Consider the following 14,947-nt stretch of genomic DNA (forward strand, 5'->3'; position numbering starts at 1 on the left):
TTTAGTCTCACCTATTCTCTTAGTCTCTCATTCTGTTTAGTCTCACCTCTCTTCTCATCTTGTTTAGTCTCACCTCTTCTCATCTTGTTTAGTCTCGCCTCTTCTCTTCTCATCTTGTTTAGTCTCACCTCTTCTCACCTCTTCTCATCCAGTCTCGCCTCTTCTTTTCTCATCTTGTTTAGTCTCACCTCTTCTCATCCTGTTTAGTCTCACCTCTTCTTTTCTCATCTTGTTTAGTCTCACCTCTTCTCATCCTGTTTACTCTCGCCTCTTCTTTTCTCATCTTGTTTAGTATCACCTCTTCTCATCCTCTTTTAGTCTCACCTCTTCTCATCTTGTTTAGTCTCGCCTCTTCTCATCTTGTTTAGTCTCACCTCTTCTTTTCTCATCTTGTTTAGTCTCACCTCTTCTCATTCTATTTAGTCTCACCTCTTCTTTTCTCATCTTATTTACTCTCACCTCTTCTCATCCTGTTTAGTCTCGCCTCTTCTCTTCTCATCTTGTTTAGTCTCACCTCTTCTCATCTTGTTTAGTCTCACCTCTTCTCATTCTGTTTAGTCTCACCTCTTCTTTTCTCATCTTGTTTAGTCTCACCCCTTCTCATCCTGTTTAGTCTCGCCTCTTCTTTTCTCATCTTGTTTTGTCTCACCTCTTCTCATCCTGTTTAGTCTCTTCTCTTCTTGTCTTTTCTGTTATTGTCTCATCTCATCTTTACTCTCCTCTTCTTCTCATCTTCTCATAGTCTCGCCTCTTCTCATCTTGTTTAGTCCCGCCTCTTCTCATCTTGTTTAGTCCTGCCTCTTCTCATCTTGTTTAGTCTCGCCTCTTCTCATCTTGTTTAGTCCCGCCTCTTCTCATCTTGTTTAGTCCTGCCTCTTCTCATCTTGTTTAGTCTCGCCTCTTCTTATCTTGTTTAGTCCCGCCTCTTCTCATCTTGTTTAGTCCTGCCTCTTCTCATCGTGTATAGTCTCACCTCTTCTCATCTTGTTTAGTCTCGCCTCTTCTCATCTTGTTTAGTCTCGCTTCTTCTCATCTTGTTTAGTCTCGCCTCTTCTCTTCTCATCTTGTTTAGTCTCGCCTCTTCTCATCTTGTTTAGTCTCGCCTCTTCTCTTCTTGTTTAGTCTTGCCTCTTCTCATCTTGTTTAGTCTCACCTCTTCTCTTCTCATCTTGTTTAGTCTCACCTCTTCTCATCTTGTTTAGTCTCACCTCTTCTCATTCTGTTTAGTCTCACCTCTTCTTTTCTCATCTTGTTTAGTCTCACCTCTTCTCATCTTGTTTAGTCTCACCTCTTCTTTTCTCATCTTGTTTAGTCTCACCTCTTCTTTTCTCATCTTGTTTAGTCTCACCTATTCTCATCTTGTTTAGTCTCACCTCTTCTCATTCTGTTTAGTCTCACCTCTTCTTTTCTCATCTTGTTTAGTCTCGCCTCTTCTCATCTTGTTTAGTCTCACCTCTACTCATTCTGTTTAGTCTCACCTCTTCTTTTCTCATCTTGTTTAGTCTCACCTCTTCTCATTCTGTTTAGTCTCACCTCTTCTTTTCTCATCTTGTTTAGTCTCACCTCTTCTCACCTCTTCTCATCCTGTTTAGTCTCGCCTCTTCTTTTCTCATCTTGTTTAGTCTCACCTCTTCTCATCCTGTTTAGTCTCACCTCTTCTTTTCTCATCTTGTTTAGTCTCACCTCTTCTCATCCTGTTTACTCTCGCCTCTTCTTTTCTCATCTTGTTTAGTATCACCTCTTCTCATCCTCTTTAGTCTCACCTCTTCTCATCTTGTTTAGTCTCACCTCTTCTCATTCTTTTTAGTCTCACCTCTTCTCATCTTGTTTAGTCTCACCTCTTCTCATCCTGTTTAGTCTCGCCTCTTCTTTTCTCATCTTGTTTAGTCTCACCTCTTCTCATCCTGTTTAGTCTCACCTCTTCTTTTCTCATCTTGTTTAGTATCACCTCTTCTCATCCTGTTTACTCTCGCCTCTTCTTTTCTCATCTTGTTTAGTATCACCTCTTCTCATCCTCTTTAGTCTCACCTCTTCTCATCTTGTTTAGTCTCACCTCTTCTCATTCTTTTTAGTCTCACCTCTTCTCATCTTGTTTAGTCTCACCTCTTCTCATCCTGTTTAGTCTCGCCTCTTCTTTTCTCATCTTGTTTAGTCTCACCTCTTCTCATCTTGTTTAGTCTCACCTCTTCTCATCCTGTTTAGTCTCACCTCTTCTCATTTTGTTTAGTCTCACCTTTTCTCATCTTGTTTTGTCTCACATCTTCTCATCCTGTTTAGTCTCACCTCTTCTTTTCTCATCTTGTTTAGTATCTTCTCTTCTTGTCTTTTCTGTTATTGTCTCATCTTATCTTTACTCTCCTCTTCTTCTCATCCCCGTTAGTTTTAGAACTAAAGACATTGACCTTCTTGTATGTCTACACACGTAACATTTCATAATATGCCCAGGTACCATTACAATGTAAGGACTGATTCAGCAGGATATTGTCTGTCCCTTGGTGGTTTCCTGGCACTTCTTCTATCACCTAGAGATAGATCACCTAGAGACAGCCAAAGGAGCAGAGCAGGTAGGGATTAGCCTAATCCACCATAAATCATCTCTCTGGAAGCCTGCCAGTGCCAGACACTGAGACACACACACAGCGAAGCAAGCATGTTTTTGGGGACACACACAGGCATACACACAGGCACACACACAGGCAAACACACACACACACACACACACACACACACACACACACACACAGAGGTGAGCACACACATGGATCATCGCACACTCTCACTCCCTCCCTGTCTGACATTTTGATTGTGCGGAAGCCTCCCTCCTTATATGGACTCATATAAATCATCCACTTTACTCCTCTGTTAACACCTGCACACACCTGAACACGGCTAACACACCCACGGCATATACATGAAGACAAGACAAGACAACCAGCGACTTGGTCATAAAGAAATAGGCGATGCATTAACCCAATACATTGTGGTTAATGCATATTGAAGGGAAGAGTTGCCACATATATTTCAACATATATTAAATCATTCATCCGCCCCATTTTTAGCGATGCCTTTGAACTGTCAAAGAGTCGGCTTTTACACGTCAGATAGATGGATTTCTCATACCCACCCGCTTAATTTCGGCTAACACTATGCAGAGTGAGGGGAGACGGGACAAGGGAAGGGTGGAGGGGGAAAGGGGAGGGAGGGGATGGTGTCGTTTGATGGGTTCTTACCCCCTATCCAAAGTGAAATATCCCAGCGTGTCTTTGATGTGTGTAATGCTTAAACCTCCCCCTGTTCTTTCTCTCCTCGCGGGAGGCAAAGGAGTAAAGGAGATCAGGCAGACACACATCCTTGGCCTTGGTCCCCTTACATTGTCCTCAGGGAAACCAACAGGATCTCATGGTCTGACTTCAGTATTCAACGTTTGTCTGGGTAAATGTCAAAACTTGACGGATAAGTTTAGGCATTAATCCCAACTGCTTAAATTAAGGGTTAAGGTTTGGGACAGGGTTAAAACAAAGTACCTTGCACTGGGATTGAACCAACGTTCCTCAGAGCCGTAGCTCATGGTTTGCCTAGCGCTGGGATTGAACCAACATTCCTCCGAGCCGTAGCTCATGGTTTGCCTAGCGCTGGGATTGAACCGACATTCCTCCGAGCCGTAGCTCATGGTTTGCCTAGCGCTGGGATTGAACCAACGTTCCTCAGAGCTGTAGCTCGCGGTTTGCCTAGCGCTGGGATTGAACCAACGTTCCTCAGAGCTGTAGCTCGCGGTTTGCCTAGCGCTGGGATTGAACCAACGTTCCTCAGAGCCGTAGCTCATGGTTTTCCTAGCGCTGGGATTGAACCAACATTCCTCAGAGCCGTAGCTCATGGTTTGCCTAGCGCTGGGATTGAACCAACGTTCCTCAGAGCTGTAGCTCGCGGTTTGCCTTGCACTGAGATTGAACCAACGTTCCTCAGAGCTGTAGCTCGCGACTCAAGCCTTTCCTCTATCCCCATCCACAACTCCCTAGGAAGCCACAAGCCTACTAGATGTTAGTAGGCGCTTATGTTGCCCCTAGTGGACAGTATTGAAGGCTTCTTGGACTTGGACAAACTAACACTGCAGTAATCTGGTGTGACCTGGTTGGGGAAACAGGAATCCAGAAGGTCTGTGTGTGTGTGCATGTGCGCACCCATTTAACTTTATTCTGGTGACTCACATCTGTCAGTAAGGACAACGATTACAATATTTATTCTACATACAGTTGCCAATAAACTACTTAACAACCATGCTCACGCAATGTTTGCTAGTCTTTTGCTACAATATTTTTGCTACAATATTTGAGTGGTTGTTGCATTACATTTTACGACAAACCTTTACCCCTACCTAACTGTCATCCTGTTTCCTTCCTCTGCCCCCCCCCCCCCTCCTCCTCTCCCCCAGTCGCCGTGAGAACCGTCTTACTCCCTAATGACATTCGGAGTGGTCAATGAGAGGGGTCAGGGGTAATGGTGACCTCACTGGCCCCACACTTCACTTCCTCCCAATTAAAGCGCTGGGCAGATCAAAGGGAGCCAACCACAGCACAGCGGGTGGGCGGGGCAAGGAGGGGAGGTAGTAGGGTTTTCTTTAAGAAGTAATAGGGCTGGGTGGGGAGGGGTGTTGGTGAATGAGGGAGGTATGAGAGTTTCTTAATACGCTCTGGAGGTCAGTGGGACTCTGTCTTACTTTGAACCCCAGAGTGCACTCGTTATTGGTTATAGGCTCCTGTTCCTGGTTATAAGATCCTATTCCTGGTTATAAGATCATATTACTGGTTATAAGGTTTTATTCCTGGTTATAGGCTCCTGTTCCTAAAAAAATGGTGAAGGAAAGAGCCGGTACCTTTATTCTCAGAAAAAAGAGGAAAGGAGAGAAAGGGAGAGAGAATTAGAGAGCGGTGGAAGGATAAATGCAGTGGGAGGGCTAGAAAAAGGGGGAGGAATGAGAAAGAGGGACTTAGGTTCCTATTCCCAGAGAAAGTGTAAAGGAGAGAGAGAGAGAGAGAGAGAGAGAGAAAGAGAGAGAAAGAGAGAGAAAGTGAGAGAGAAAGAAAGAAAGAAAGAAAGAGAGAGAGAGAGAGAGAGGAAAAAATAGTGGTGGTGGAAGGAGAAAGGCAATAGAAGGGTGAAGAGAGATAAAGAGGGGATTAGAGCGTTGAAGTGTGACAATAAAACGTGTGTGTGTGTGTGTGTGTGTTGTGTGTGTGTGTGTGTGTGTGTGTGTGTGCCTGTGCACTTTCTACTCTTACTACCTCCAGCCCTCACACACACATCTCAGTGATGTCCTGTTCTGGACTTTGTCTGACCACAGCTGTCGAGAGGGGGAAATGGAGCATTTAGCACTTCCTCTTCCTCACCAGGGGCTAAAGCCCCAGTCGCATACACACACATTCATCTCCTCTGGGAGTCCTGGAAACGGAAGACCTTGGACAATAACAACCACCAGAGTGCATCATCACTGTTACCACGGTTACTAACGACAGCACAACCAAATTGTGTTGTAAAATTAAAAGAAGGTACTTGGCAGAATAATATTGTGTTCTTGTGCAGTCAGGGTTCTAGAGTGTTAGAACATTGTGTGCCTGTGCAGTCAGGGTTCTAGAGTGTTAGAACGTTGTGTGCCAGTGCTGTCAGGGTTCTAGAGTGTTAGAACGTTGTGTGCCAGTGCAGTCAGGGTTCTAGAGTCTGTATGTGTCGAGTCTGTATGTGTAGAGTCTGTATGTGTAGTCTGTATGTGTAGAGTGTGTATGTGTCGAGTCTGTATGTATAGAGTCTGTATGTGTAGAGTCTGTATGTGTAGAGTCTGTATGTGTAGAGTCTCTATATGTAGAGTATGTAGTTTTTATTTGACCTTTATTTAACTAGGCAAGTCAGTTAAGAACAAATTCTTATTTACAATGACAGCCCACCAAAAGGCAAAAGGCCTCCTGCCTTTTGTGTAGAGTGTGTGTGTGTAGAGTGTGTGTGTGTGTACAGTGTGTGTGTGTGTGTGTAGAGCAGGGGTGTCAAAGTCAAATGGACGGAGGGCCAAATAAAAAAATCAGCTACAAGACGAGGGCCGGACTGTTCGAATGTTCATTGAAAAAATTTTAAATGACGCATATAGTCTAGTGAACCTAATTGAACCTACTGAAAACCTAACAAATATATTACAATATGATCAGATAAATAAAGCAATATTTTCTTATGGCTCTGTCAGTAATCTTTAATTTTCAACAGACACAAAAGACAAATTTCCTTTATATAAATATCCCCATAACATGAACATTAAATGAAAGAAACCGGTATTCAAGGCACCATCAGTAGACTATATTTTCTATTTTAGCAAAAGTGGGCTAAATTTACTTCAAAGAAAAAACAATAATAGCAATTTTCTATCATCCACTCAACTGAAATATTTTTAAAATATAATTGGATTGAAATACAAAAAAATAAAGTGCAAAAATCTATTAATCAAAAACAACACTTTGTTTAAGGAGAAGTAACATGCAGTGAAAACAAATATTAAATTTTAACTTTTAAACTTGAACTGAGTAAAAACTCTAAATATGTGATTGCACAGTAATGTTCACTTGTTTGAGGTTGAGGGTGATACTTGGTGGTGTCCCATCTTTTCCACAAGTTCATCAATGTTCGGGGTAAGGCTCTGAGCTGAAGAAATCCTCAGAATTGAGTGGAGGTGTTCAGCAGTAAGTCGACTTCTGTGTGATGTTTTGTTCAGGTTCATCAAAGAAAACAGTTGTTCACACAGGTATGTGCTGCCAAACATAGACAACGTTTGAGCAGCCTGGATGCGCAGCTGGGGCATTGTGCCGGGGAGGAAACGGGCGAACTCCGCAGCACCCACTGCCGCATATTTTGCCCTCAGTGCATCATTGCATTGGAGGTCAATCAACTCCATTTGGAGGTTTGGTGGTGAGCTTTCCACGTCAACAGCAAATGGGTTACCGAGCAGTTCCAACCTGCTTTTTTGTGCTTCAAAGTCAGCAAATCGGCGTCGAAAGTCAGCGGCAAGCATACCTATTTTATCAGCCAACTGTGTGCTCGGGAACGCACTGGTAGAGAGCTTCTCTTTCATGGTCTGGCAGCTGGGAAAGTGGCTCAAATTTTCTTTCCGCATCTGCGTCTCCCACAGAGTCAGTTTGGTTTTAAATGCCTTCACTGTACTGTACATATCAGAGTTGACACGATCCCGACCCTGCAGCTGCAAGTTTATTGCATTCAGATGACTCGTAATGTCACACAGAAAAGCCATTTCACACAGAAACATTTCGTCTCGGAGTTGTGTTGTGTCTTTCCCTTTGCTGTCCAAGAACAGACAAATCTCCTCACGAAGCTCGAAACATCTTTGAAGCACCTTTCCCTGGCTTAGCCATCGCACCTCTGTGTGATAAGGCAAATCACCATGCTCCGTTTCTAACTCCGTCAGAAATGCCTTGAACTGGCGGTGATTCAAACCTTTGGCTCTGATAAAGTTAACTGTGCGCATGATGATGCTCATTACATGCTCCATTTTCAAGGCTTTACCGCACAACGCTTCCTGGTGTATGATACAATGATAAGCTGTCAGCTCACCTGTCGCGTTTTCCTCTTGCATCTTTTCCCGTATCTTCGCCACCAGTCCGCTCCTGTGTCCACACATCGCAGGTGCTCCGTCGGTTGTCAAACCCACGAGTTTTTCCCAAGGCAGCTCCATCTCATTTACACATCTTGACACCTCTTCATACAAATCATGCCCCGTAGTTGTGCCATGCATAGGACGTAAAGCCAAAAACTCCTCTGTCACGCTTAGGTTGGAGTCCACTCCGCGGATGAAAATTGACAACTGGGCAATGTCAGAAATGTCGGTGCTCTCATCCACAGCCAAGGAATATGCAATAAAATCTTTTCCCTTTTTCACAAGCTGCTCTTTTAGATTGATGGACAACTGGTCTACTCTCTCGGCAATGGTGTTTCTGCTCAGACTCACATTTAAAAAGAGTTGCCTTTTTTCTGGGCAAACTTCGTCACAAACTTTAATCATGCAGTTTTTGATGAAATCCCCCTCCGTAAATGGCCGGGCTGATTTAGCGATCTCTTCTGCCAAAATAAAACTGGCCTTGACAGCAGCCTGGCCTTGTGATTTGGCTTTTTTGAACAGAGCCTGTCGAGATTTGAGGCCTCGTTTTAATTCCTCTGCCTTTTGTAGCCTTTGTTCCATGTCCATATTCTTGTTTTTGTCCGCGTGTTTCGTTTCATAATGTCGTCTCAGATTATACTCTTTCAGTACCGCCACACTTTCTCCACACAGAAGACACACAGGTTTTCCAGCTACCTTCGTGAACATATACTCCGACTCCCACCTTGTTTGAAACCCCCGGTTCTCAGTATCCACCTTCCGTTTTGCCATTTTTGATGGGTATCTGAAAGTTAATTTTACTGTGATGCTGACGACTGCTGTGCCAATAAATATTGAAATGAAGCAGCCTACTGCTCGGTGCGTCACCTTTGCATTGTGGGAAATGTAGTATTGGTGCGTGTAAAAGATCTGCGGGCTGCCGGCTTGCTGCGGGCCGGTTCTAATAATAAATCAAGATCATCCCAGGGGCCGTAAAAAACCTTCTTGCGGGCCGGATGTGGCCCGCGGGCCTTGACTCTGACATATGTGGTGTAGAGTGTGTGTTTGCCTGTAAGTGTGTTGCTCTTCAGCAGACGCTCTTATCCAGAGCGATTTAAAGTTAGTGCATTCATCTTAAGATAGCTAGGTGAGACAACCACATCACAGACATAGTGATCCATCTTATGGTCTTATCGATCTGTCACGTCTAGCTCAGTCAGGTCTGACTCCTCCTGTTTCCTTACCCTCCAGCAGCCCAGTCAGGTCTGACTCCTGTTTCCTTACCCTCCAGCAGCTCAGTCAGGTCTGACTCCTGTTTCCTTACCCTCCAGCAGCTCAGTCAGGTCTGACTCCTGTTTCCTTACCCTCCAGCAGATCAGTCAGGTCTGACTCCTGTTTCCTTACCCTCCAGCAGCTCAGTCAGGTCTGATTCCTCCTGTTTCCTTACCCTCCAGCAGCTCAGTCAGGTCTGACTCCTCCTGTTTCCTTACCCTCCAGCAGCTCAGCCAGATCCATGTAAAGCCAGCCAAAGAAGCCACAGTCGCCAATGTGTTTTGATTGGCCAGCAAACTCATCTGTCTTTACCCTTTCCAAAACTGACCTTAAACAACAGATGATAGTAATGACAGTAATGATTGTAATGATAGTAATGGGATTGTGGCTTATGGACCTACATGCTTAGTTTAATTGTATATATCCATATATATATAGATATTATATATCTATATATATATATATATTTTTAAGTGGTGCGTTCCCAATAAATCAACTGATTATAAACCTATTGGTGACAGTCAAGCAGCAGTAACCTACTCAATTCCCCACAAACCCCTAGGCCAGAGCGGTGAACATGTGAGCCACTTCCTACTGGTCATGTTGACATGTTCAGTGACCTACCCTCCCAACCATCCTAAATACACACATGCATGCACGCAATCACAAATGCACGAACACACGAACACACTCATGCATCCACACATGCACGCACGCACGCACGCATGCAAGCACACACACACACACACACACTGCAACCCACCTCCCCCACCCCCCCACTCCCACAAACTGCCTACATATCATCTATGGCAGGGGTACTCAACTACAGTGCATTCGGGAAAGTATTCAGACACCTTGACTTTTTCCACATGTTGTTACTTTACAGCCTTATTCTAAAATGTATAACATTATGTTTTCCCTCATCAAACTACACACAATACCCCATAATGACAAAGCAGAAACAGGTTTTAAGAAATGTATATACAATTTAAGCAGAAATACCTTATTTACATAGTATTCAGACCCTTTGCTATGAGACTCGAAATTGAGCTCAGGTCCATCCTGTTTCCATTGATCATCCTTGAGATGTTTCTACAGCTTGATTGGAGTCCATCTGTGGTAAATTAAATTGATTGGACATGATTTGGAAAGGCACACACCTGTCTATATAAGGTTCCACAGTTAACAGTACATGTTAGAGCAGAAACCAAGCCATAAGGTGGAAGGAATTGTCTGTAGAGCTCCAAGACAGGATCATGTCGAGGCAGAGATATGGGGAAGGGTTCCAAAAAACTCTTTGGCCAGATTGCCATGCGTCCCGTCTGGAGGAAACCTGCCACCATCCCTACCGTGAAGCATGGTGGTGGCAGCATCATGCTGTGGGGACGTTTTTCAGCGGCAGGGACTGGGAGACTAGTCAGGATCGAGGCAAAGATGAACGGAGCAATGTACAGAGAGATCCTTGATGAAAACCTGCTGCAGAGTGAGCAGGACCTCAGACTGGGGCAACGCGTCACATTCCAACAGGACAACGACCCTAAGCACACAGCTAAGACAACGCAGGAGTGGCTTCGGGACAAATGTCTGAATGTCGTTGAGTGTCCCAGCCAGAGCCTGGTCTTGAACTTGATCGTACATCTATGGAGAGACCTGAAAATAGCTGTGCAGTGACGCTTCCCATCGAACCTGACAGAGCTTGAGAGGATATGCAGAGAAGAATGGGAGAAAATCCCAAAATACAGGTGTGCTGAGCTTATAGTGTCATGCCCAATAAGTCTTGAGGTGGTAACCACTGCCAAAGGTGCTTTAACAAAGTACTGAGTAAAGGGTCTGAATACTTATTTAAATGTAATATATTCAGTTTTTGAAAAAGTAAAAATGTGCAAAAATGTCAAAAACCTGTTTTTGTTTTTTCATTATGGGGTATCGTATATAGATTTATGAGGGGAAAACAATTGAATTCAAATTCTTAGTAAATTTTAGAATAAGGCTGTAATGTAACAAAACGTGGGAAAAGGGAAGGGGTCTGAATATGTCCTAGGGGGCAAAGGTCCGGATGAATTTCATCCTTTATCGGCGTTGTGGTACAACGTAGTAACAAACAGTCTACGACTTAGGAAACATCTTGTTATATAAAATGTACATTAAATACAGTAAATGAGACTAAGAATTTGAATTAATTACAACTTCTTTTTATTGTAAACATGTGCAATATTGCATCAACATTGCTGAAGAACAAAAGTGCTTGAATAATTGTCTATGCAAAAAGTGCACTGTGAACCATTGTACATGGGCCTTGAATTATTATATATTTTTTTTTATAAATAAAGTGCATGTTTTCTGGAGAACTAAGGAGAGTTGAACAAAAATAATCATCTGAATACACAGAATATCACTCTGGGCCTTGCCCTGCATTCATGAGAGAAAGTACACTTTCTGTCTCCTGCCAATGCTTTGAACTTTGGCACACATGGTGTGAGAGCAACTCTGAGACACTGGTGCAGGTGTTCATTGTTTTTAATAAAGTTAATTGTGGAGAATGCTGATTCACAGCTGTATGTGGAGCCAAACATGGTCAGGATGTATAGTGCCAGTTTCTTGAGAACAGGGACATCAGCTGCAGGTACCATATTTCCCCAGAAAGTAACAGGGTTACAATCACCAACCTGCTCCTTCAAAGACACATTTTCTTGCTGCTCAATAAACTCCATCTGCAGTGATGCAACATCTACCCATCTGAAGATCTTTTTTGCTTCTTCTGACAACATTGTCACATTTGTGACCAAGAAGGGGTTCTGGATGAGCAGCAGCAGTTCTCTTCCAACAGTGATGTCATCAAAGCGAGCCTTGAAGTTATCCATCAGCTTCTGGATGAAGTCAACATGGTTGGAGACATCTTTGTCTCCCTGTGTTTACACCAGAAGATCTGGGAAATGGACACGTTCTCCCTGGGGATCATTCTTGAATAGCTCAAATTTCTTCTGGAAAGCCCAGACTGCTGTTATCGTGTCGCACTGTGTTGTCACGTCCCTGCAGCTTAACATTCAGTTGATTAAGGTGTGATGTAATGTCTGTCTGAAAATGCAACTGTTTCCATCTTCTCCTCATCTTCCAAAAACTCAGAAACTGACTTGCCTTGACACTCTTTTGCTCTGATAAGAAAGCTTTGATTTCCTTCAAATTGTCCCAAAAGTGTTCCAAAACCCTGCTGTTGCTGAGCCATCTGAAATTGTTGTGCTGTAGTAAGTCATAACAGCTGTCATTGACCTCTGTCAGAATGCCTCGTAGCAGGCGGTGTTGTAGGGATGATGTTGCTCTGTTTCCTCATCGTTGTCATGACCTCACAATACTCTTTTCCCAGACTGGCACACAAGACAGATTGATGGATGATGCAGTGATATGATGTCAGGGTGGTCCTTTTTCAAACGTGCAACCAGTCCCCTTCCTCTTCCTGTCATGGCTGGAGCTCCATCTGTGGTGATGGAGACCCCTGACTTCAGATCAATCGCCCTTTTTGTCAGCATCTCTTTGATGGCCTCATGGATATCCTCTCCCTGTGTGTGTGTTTCTAGATTTGTGAAGCTCAACAGCTCCTCACACAATTCCTTCTTTGTTTCGTTAATAAAATCTGACAAACACCAGAAGCTGTGCATTATCAGTGTTATCTGTTGATTCATCCACAGCTAATGATATGCAAGGTGCATTCTGAATGGTTAAATCTTCAGCTAATATCTCTACCGCTCCTGTCTCTAGAGAGTTGAAAACAGCAGGTCTGGGGCAGGTAGCATGTCCGGTGAACAGGTCAGGGTTCCATAGCCGCAGGCAGAACAGTTGAAACTGGAGCAGCAGCATGGCCAGGTGGACTGGGGACAGCAAGGAGTCATCATGCCAGGTAATCCTGAGGCATGGTCCTAGGGCTCAGGTCCTCCGAGAGAGAGAGAGAGAGAGAAAGAAAGAAAGAAAGAAAGAAAGAAAGAAAGAAAGAAAGAAAGAAAGAAAGAAAGAAAGAAAGAAAGAAAGAAAGAAAGAAAGAAAGAAAGAAAGAAAGAAAGAAAGAGAGAGAATTAGAGAGAGCATACTTAAATTCACACAGGACACCAGATAAGACAGGAGAAGTATTCCAGATATAACAGACTAAACCCTAGCCCACCCAACCAATAAACTACTGCAGCATAAATACTGGAGGCTGAGACAGGGGGGGTCAGGAGACACTATGGCCCCATCCAATGATACCCCCGGACAGGGCCAAACAGGCAGGATATAACCCCACCCACTTTGCCAAAGCACAGCCCCCACACCACTAGAGGGATATCTTCAACCACCAACTTACCATCCTGAGACAAGGCCAAGTATAGCCCACAAAGATCTCTGCCATGGCACAACCCAAAGGGGGGCGCCAACCCAGACAGGAAGATCACGTCAGTGACTCAACCCACTCAAGTGACGCACCCCTCCTAGGGACGGCATGGAAGAGCGCCAGTAAGCCAGTGACTCAGCCGCTGTAATAGGGTTAGAGGCAGAGAATCCCAGTGGAGAGAGGGGGACTTGCCAGGCAGAGACAGCAATGGCAGTTCGTTGCTCCAGAGCCTTTCCGTTCACCTTCACAGTCCTGGGCCAGACTACACTCAATCATATGACCCACTGAAGAGATGAGTCTTCAGTAAAGACTTAAAGGTTGAGACCGAGTCTGCGTCTCTCATATGGGTAGGCAGACCATTCCATAAAAATGGAGCTCTATAGGAGAAAGCCCTGCCTCCAGCTGTTAGCTTAGAAATTCTAGGGACAATTAGGAGGACTGTGTCTTTTGATCATAGCGCACGTGTAGGTATGTATGGCAGGACCAAATCGGAAAGATAGGTAGGAGCAAGCCCATGTAATGCTTTGTAGGTTAGCAGTCAAACCTTGAAATCAGCCCTTGCCTTAACAGGAAGCCAGTGTAGGGAGGCTAGCACTGGAGTAATATGATCATTTTTTTTGGTTCTAGTCAGGATTCTAGCAGCCTTATTTAGCACTAACTGAAGTTTTTGGACAGAAAATGTCTGATTTTTGCAATGTTACATAGATGGACAAAAGCTGTCCTTGAAACAGTCTTGATATGTCAAAAGAGAGATCAGGGTCCAGAGTAACGCCGAAGTCCTTCACAGTTTTATTTGAGACGACTGTACAACATCAAGATTAATTTTCAGATTCAACAGAAGATCTCTTTGTTTCTTGGGACCTAGAACAAGCATCTCTGTTTTGTCAGAGTTTAAAAGTAGAACGTTTGCAGCCGTCCATTTCGTTATGTCTGAAACACAGGCTTCTAGTGAGGGCAGTTTTGGGGATTCACCATGTTTCATTGAAATGTACAGCTGTGTGTCATCTGCATAGCAGTGAAAGTTAACATTATGTTTTCGAATGACATCCCCAAGAGGTAAAATATATAGTGAAAACAATAGTGGTCCTAAAATGGAACCTTGAGGAACACCGACATTTACAGTTGATTTCTCAGAGGACAAACCATTCACAGAGACAAACTGATATCTTTCCGACAGATAAGATCTAAACCAGGCCAGAACTTGTCTGTGTAGACCAATTTGGGTTTCTAATCTCTCCAAAAGAATGTGGTGATCGATGGTATCAAAAGCAGCACTAAGTTCTAGGAGCACAAGAACAGATGCAGAGCCTCAGTCTGATGCCATTAAAAGGTAATTTACCACCTTCACAAGTGCAGTCTCAGTGCTATGATGGGGTTTAAAATCAGACTGAAGCATTTCGTATACATTGTTTGTCTTCAGGAAGGCAGTGAGTTGCTGCGCTTAGCTTTTTCTAAACCTTTTGAGAGGAATGGAAGATTCGATAGAGGCCGATAGTTTTACATTTTTTCTGGGTCAAGGTTTGGCTTTTTCAAGAGAGGCTTTATTACTGCCATTTTGAATGAGTTTGGTACACAACCGGTGGATAGAGAGCCGTTTATTGTGTTCAACATAGGAGGGCCAAGTGCAGGAAGCAGCTCTTTCAGTAGTTTAGTTGGAATAGGGTCCAGTATGCAGATTGAAGGTTTAGAGGCCA

This window comes from Oncorhynchus clarkii, chromosome 8, assembly GCF_045791955.1.
Source record: "Oncorhynchus clarkii lewisi isolate Uvic-CL-2024 chromosome 8, UVic_Ocla_1.0, whole genome shotgun sequence".
NCBI classification, from domain to species: Eukaryota; Metazoa; Chordata; class Actinopteri; order Salmoniformes; family Salmonidae; genus Oncorhynchus; species Oncorhynchus clarkii.